General features: G+C 39.7%; 1 non-coding gene across 1 annotated transcript; it reads right to left on the bottom strand.

Annotated features, from left to right (window-relative positions):
• Nucleotides 1-3153: 3153 nt before the first annotated feature.
• LOC131163157 (small nucleolar RNA R71) lies at nt 3154-3259 on the bottom strand. The gene has a single exon (XR_009138936.1). It is a non-coding gene; the product is annotated as a small nucleolar RNA R71 (small nucleolar RNA).
• Between the last annotated feature and the right edge of the window lie 3574 nt (nt 3260-6833).

Raw genomic sequence — 6833 nt, forward strand, 5'->3', positions numbered from 1 at the left:
CTTTAATTTTCTACATATATAAATTACGTGGATGTTCGCTTAATTTCTAAAAATTAAATAAGTTATTGGGAATTGCGGAAACTTTGATTAAAGAAAATACATTGATTGCGGAAATCTTGATTAAAGAAAGTACATTGATAAATATCAAAGTTCATTAATATACTTAAACTCAAGTAACTCATTTGATATCAAAATATGAACTTTGGAAGCTTGCTAAAATTTTTATTTTGTTTCATATTGTGAAATCAAGTTTACCTTATTGATTGGATTGATATATTGAAAATCTAAATTCTAAATATTGAAGTTCTAACCTTTATCATCATTTAACAATAAATACTAAATCTTGGACTGAGTGTTGATCATTGCAAATCAATTATACTTGTGTGATTATAATTAATTTAATATGAAAATGGATATACTATATTAAAGTTTCCAAAGAAATTTTAAAAACCCAATTCACCCCACCTCTTGGGAGTATACCTTACTTCTCAATTGGTATCAAAGCGTTAGGTTGTAGTAAATCTTAAACTAGAAGCTACATAAAGATCCCTATGTCACACCTAAGAGTATCTCCCTTTACTGAGGATCAATCCTCATCTAGACCACCTATTTTTCTGCGGTGTAAACCACATCTTTTGGAAATAAAGAATGAGAATTTATTTACAACCTATGGATTGGAAAACTTGGAAAGTTGTCACACTTGGTGACCTTAACCCCACTAAAATCGTGGATGGTAAAGAAATACCTAAAGAAGAAAAAGTGATGACCGACAATGACCATAAGATGTTACAAGTAAATTCAATCGCTATGAATGCATTATGATGAGTCCTTAAAATGCATGATTTTAGACTCTCATTTATCTCTGTTTATCCTCATTTTACTATGTAATTGCCCAGAGTTATTATTGTTCAGAGCTATGCAAGATTTATTTGTCTTATCAGGAAAAACAGGTTAAAACCATGGAGTTAGGCATTATGAGAAGCCATGGAGGATTTGGAGGACTCAAAGATCAAATCAAATGCTAGCCAAGCTCATGAAGCATTAGATTATCAAGGGACAAAAATATTATGCTTGATCAGGTGGTGCGACTAGCAACACACAGGGGCGACTTAGTCTTCCACCCCAAACTCCAAGGTTCAGACTCAGATCAAAAAGCTGCAAGGTTCGACCAAGCCCTCGACCAAGTGACTCTCCACGGTGACCACGTCGAGATACTGAGACAGAATTGAGAGCAGAATTACCGAGAGCCTCGATGAAGTGTTCGACCAAAAGACCTTAAGGGGTGACTATGTTGAGTTCTTGAGATTTCCTGAATATCGAGATCTTGCAAGTCTCGATCATCAACTTGACCAGCAAGACCTAAGGTGCGACACAGTTGAAGACATTGAAGATTCAAATTCCTGATTTCCCACAAGTGTTGACTAGGGCACGCACAATAATGACATAGGGGCGACTTGTTCGACAACGATGATCTTCTACGTGAGATTTGCTGTAAACTTTCCTAACTTGTAAAACAAACCTTGTAAACCCTAGAGCCTATAAGTATTCGCTACGAACACGAGCTCTGGGTTCCTCTTTGGCCTCTCTTAGGTTAGTGACAGACTTAAGATGTCATTGAGAGCCATTTTAGATTAGGAGTAAAGTAGATTTCAATTCCTGTTTCAATCTGCGCATGAAGTGTCTGACAACCTGTGATAATCGGTGGCATTCTTGTGCTTCCGTGTATATTACACGATCTTCTTTTGTACTTCCTGACATTAGTGATAGATGTGATGAATGCAAAGGGATGATCTTTTTATATGCTTTCTCTTTACTATTTTAATTTATTGCTTTCATTTATTGTTTGGATGATGATGATGTTTAGTGACAGGATTAGCACCTCTATTGCTTCAGTCAAGTACACGTATTAGGCTACAGTCTCCCATTGAGGTTCTCGTGATCGTTTTTGATAGAGTATACTCTAGTTTCCGACCGTGCTCCGGACGGCTGGTGCACCCTTGCTATTTTATGCCATTGAACGACTCCTTAGATTGTTTAGCTGGGTTCCGGTTAGTTTAGTACGGTAAACTCACTAAACTTAGATTACGCAAAACAACATCCTAAACTATATTCATGTATAAACACTACTTTGTAGGAGTAGGGTTAACTTGGATTTATTTGCTTTCTTTTACATGCTTTCTAGTAGATTGTTAGACTTCACCCATTGAAAAATATGACCTTTTTACTTCTCTTTTATACAATGCTATAGTAAACTAATTTGGAAGAGGTCTCATAACAGTACTTTAAGTCTTCGTGGATCAACACCTGACTTACCCACTTTCTACTGAACTTGGGATCAGTTAGGTTATATAAATTTTATCTTTGGTAGTTAAGGATCCAAGCCTTGGCAATTCTACCAAATTTTGGTGTCGTTGCCAGGGAACTTGGCTACTGTTATGAACCAACTTCTAATTTAGGGTATTATTGCCTTGTTCTTTTGATTTGCTCTCCTTTTATCTTCATTTTCTTTGTTATTTTTATTATTTTCATTATTTTTTTGTTTACTATTTCTGAAGTTTGAATCTTTGTGCTTAAAAGTGTGTATGTTTGGTTTGCATTCTCTGGAACCTGAGATAATTCCCATAGATCCTAATATTGAAAAATCCCTTAGATCCCTTAGGAAACCTATCTCTAATCTAGAGAAGGCTGAGTTGTCTAAACTGAAAGCCATGGCCGAAAACAACCCACCGGTTCCCGCTGAACAAATCCCAGAACCCCAAGCTCCCTGCCTACCTGTGGTAGGAGAGCAACCCCTTCGGCCTCTTACGGACTACTTTGTACCCAATACATACACCTCGCCGTCTTGCATCTGGTTTCCATATGTCCAGGATGTGTAATTCGAGATTAAGACTTTAATCATCTCGATGCTACCCAACTTTCATGGGAACCCCACTGAAAATCCTTATCAGCATCTGGATGAGTTATTGGAGATTTTCTCCACCATCCATATACCTAATTTTACTGACGACACCCTTCTTCTTAAGCTTTTTCCATTCTCTCTAAAGGATAAGGCCAAATATTGATTGACATCCTTAGAGCCGAACTCGGTGACTAACTAGGCCACCATGCATCATAAATTTTTGAAAAAGTACTTCCCAATTGGGAAAACTAACCACCTACGAAGGGCAATCACAAGTTTCACACAAACAGATGGGGAACTTTTCTTTGAGACCTAGGAGAGTTTTAGAGACTTACTTCATAAATGCCCACATCATCAAGTCCCCAAGTGGCAATTAGTTCAAAATTTTTACGACGGGTTAGCTAAGAGAGATAAGTCCATGGTTGATGCATCGTGCGGAGGTACTGTCCTCACAAAGCACGAGAATGAGGTTTGGATTCTCTTTGAAAATTTGTTTGAAAATTCTCAGTAGCATATGGCTGCCAATCGTAGGCTACCCAATCCATCAACCTCTAAAACTAAAAGAGTTTATGAGTTGGCCACAAGCCAGGACCTAGCCCCTACCCTGTATGCCATATCCAAAAAATTAGACCAGTGCTTGTCCTTAGGACTGTAGGAAATGGTGTGTGCAGAGGTTTGTGCAATTTGCTCTGACCTTTACCATACATGTTATAATTGTTCTCATGCGCATTCCCAACCCGAGCTTGTGCAAGAGGAAGTGAAAGCCACCCACAATTGGTATGACAAGCCGTCCAACGACCCTTATTTGAATACCTATAACCCTGGGTGGAAACGACATCCTAACTTCTCCTAAAGGCCACAAGCCCTAGGCTTTCAAAGAAAAAGACCTTAAATATCACCTAATGCAACATTTGCACACCCGAACCAAAACTCTCAGAACCCCTTCATGCTCTCCCTTCGATCATCTCCTAATCAGCAACCAGCATCTCAACCTAAATATGATCAAACTTTCCAAGAAACGGTGCTAAGAGCGCTTAAGGGCATTGAGACTGATAACTAGGTGGACAAGCAATTACTTGACTCTCACTCTTAATCTATTGCCAAGCTAGAAGCTTCTATAGGCTAACTAGTTCCTTTTGTGAGCCGTAGAAATGAGAGTAAGATGTCAAACCAACCCCTAGTGAATCTTAGAGAGACAGACATTGGACCATCATCGTGTCATAAGCAGGCCTAGGTGGTAATCACTTTGCAAAATGGTGGGGAGGTAAGCATGAGGGTAAAAGAAAAGTCGAGCAAGGAAAAGTAGAGAAGATAATGGAAGTAGAAAGGAATGCTACATTAAACTCTTATAACTCGGTGAACAATCCCAAAGTTTCCACAGCCTCCAGTAGAGAAACATTGCCACACTTTGCTTATCCAGCACTATATCCTGCTATCCTGCAGGCAAATTCGAAATCTAAAAAGGAAGAAATTGAAGATTCCATGATGAACACCTTTAGGAAAGCAAAGAATAACCTTTTCCTCTTAGATGTTATCAAACAAATGCCTAAGTGTAAAAAGTTCCTCAAGGAGTTGTGCACTCAAAAGTGTGAATCAATGGTGCACTCGAATCAAGGAGTCCAACAAACCGAAACCGTAAGCTCAATTTTTCTAGGGTATGCTCTTCTCAAGCTTAAGGACCCTAGGGCCGCCACTATCTCCTGTATAATAGATGCATGCATCATTAATAAGGCCTTTTTGGACTTAGGAGCTAGTGTGAACATCCTACCCTACTTGGTCTATAAGAAAGCTAGTTTAGGAGATTTTCAACCAACCCCGGTCACATTGCGTTTTGCTGATCAATCTATAAAATGACCCTGGGGTATTATAAAGGATGTCCTAGTCAAGGTAGATAAATTCTTTTACCCTGCTGATTTCCTTGTCCTAGACATGGAACCTATCGGGCCATCACAGCAGTTGCGTCCGGTACTTTTGGGCCGACCATTTTTAGCTACTGCTAATGCCTGTATTCAATGTAGGACAAACATCATGGACATTTCCTTTGGCAACATACAACTCTGACTTAACGTGTTTCGTACTCTGCGACACCAACCTAATAATATTCCTTGCAAGGATGTTGATATGATCAATGAAGGTGTTGAACAAGATGCATCCCCGACTCCGTTGGGTGATTACCCTGAGAAGAAGTGTCCATGTCATCAACCTCATTCAACAAGTTTAGAAGATCTATGCACCTGAATCCCTACCATGAGTAAGTCTGCCTCTACATCGGAAGGGAGACCTTAGAAAGCGCGGTTTGAGAGCCTTCCTACCCTCTCTAGTGTTCCATCACACCCTTCTATTAAGGTCCCTCCAATACTCGAATTAAAGCCTCTGCCATCTTCTCTTAAGTATGTTTTCTTGGCCCCCCTAGAAACCATGCATGTAATCATATCATCCAGCTTGGATAACTCACCGGAATCTAGGCTCATTCATGTTCTATGGAAACATATGAGAGCAATAAGATGGTCAGTGGCAGACCCTAGGGGAATTGACCCTTCTGTTTGCATGCACCAAATCCATCTCGAGCCAAATGTTAAACTCATCCATAAGATGCAATAGAGACTTAACCCCAATATGAAGGAAGTGGTTTTGAAGAAAGTGTTAAACTCTTAGACACAAGGATCATATTTCCCATATTTGATAGTGAATTCGTGAACCCCATGCAAGTGGTCCCGAAGAAATCCAGGATCATTATTATTGGGAATGATAAGGGTGAAGGCATCCCCACTCGTGTCACCAACGGTTGGCAGGTATGCATTGACTATAGGAAACTCAATAACCTCACCCAAAAGGACCACTTCACATTACCATTCATCGATCAAATCCTAGATAGGTTAGCAGGACAGAATTTCTACTACTTCTTGGATGGATACTCTGGGTACAATCAGGTCGCAGTCCACCCAAATGATTAGGAGGAGACTACCTTCACCTGTCTGTTCGAGACCTTTGCATATAGAAGGATGCCTTTTGGGCTATGCAACGCCCCATCAACATTTCAAAGGTGGAAAAATTTCTTGAAGTGTTTATGGATGACTTCTCCGTGTTTGGGCCCTCTTTCGATGCATGTTTGGACAATCTCTCTAAGGTCCTCACGAGATGCATGGAAACACATTTGGTGCTGAGCTGGGAGAAGAGCCATTTCATGGTCTAAGAGGGCATAATGTTGGGACATATTGTATCCGATAGAGGGATTGAAGTAGATAGGGCAAAAGTAGAACTTATTTCTAAACTTTCACCCCTACTTATGTTAAACAGGTGAGGTCATTCTTAGGGCATGCTGATTTCTATTGGCGATTCGTCAAGGACTTTAGCATAATTTCACGGCCATTGACCAACTTGTTAATGAAAGATGCACCCTTTGAGTTTGATAACGTCTGTCTTAAAACATTTGAAACTTTGAGGACGCCGCTCTCTTCCACCTCGATAATGCAGCCACCTGATTGGAATTTTCCTTTCAAAATCATGTGTGATGCATCAGACTATGTTGTCGAGGTCGTGCTGGGTCAATGGGTAAGTAGGTTACCTTATGTAATTTATTATGCTAGTAAGACTCTGCAGGGAGCACAATTGAATTACACCACTACTGAGAAAGAGCTCCTAGCTGTAGTCTATGCTCCTATGCTAATCCGCTCCATGTCTCGGACTTAGATTCTGCAACTGAGGGTAACTAGGAAAACAAATGAGCTTCTTTGCTTATTGTGCTGTTGTGACACACTTTTGACTTGTTCTTTTTGCTTCCTCCACCATGTTTTTGATTTCCACTATAATGTAACTTTAGTTAAAAAGAAATGAAATGTACATGGTGTTGTTGATCTTCTGGTCTTTTGTGCCTCAGTGTATCCTTGCATACATGTGGTGATTGATTTATATGTATTTACTACATGTACACTGT

The sequence above is a fragment of the Malania oleifera genome, chromosome 8, assembly GCF_029873635.1.
Source record: "Malania oleifera isolate guangnan ecotype guangnan chromosome 8, ASM2987363v1, whole genome shotgun sequence".
Classification (NCBI taxonomy): Eukaryota; Viridiplantae; Streptophyta; class Magnoliopsida; order Santalales; family Ximeniaceae; genus Malania; species Malania oleifera.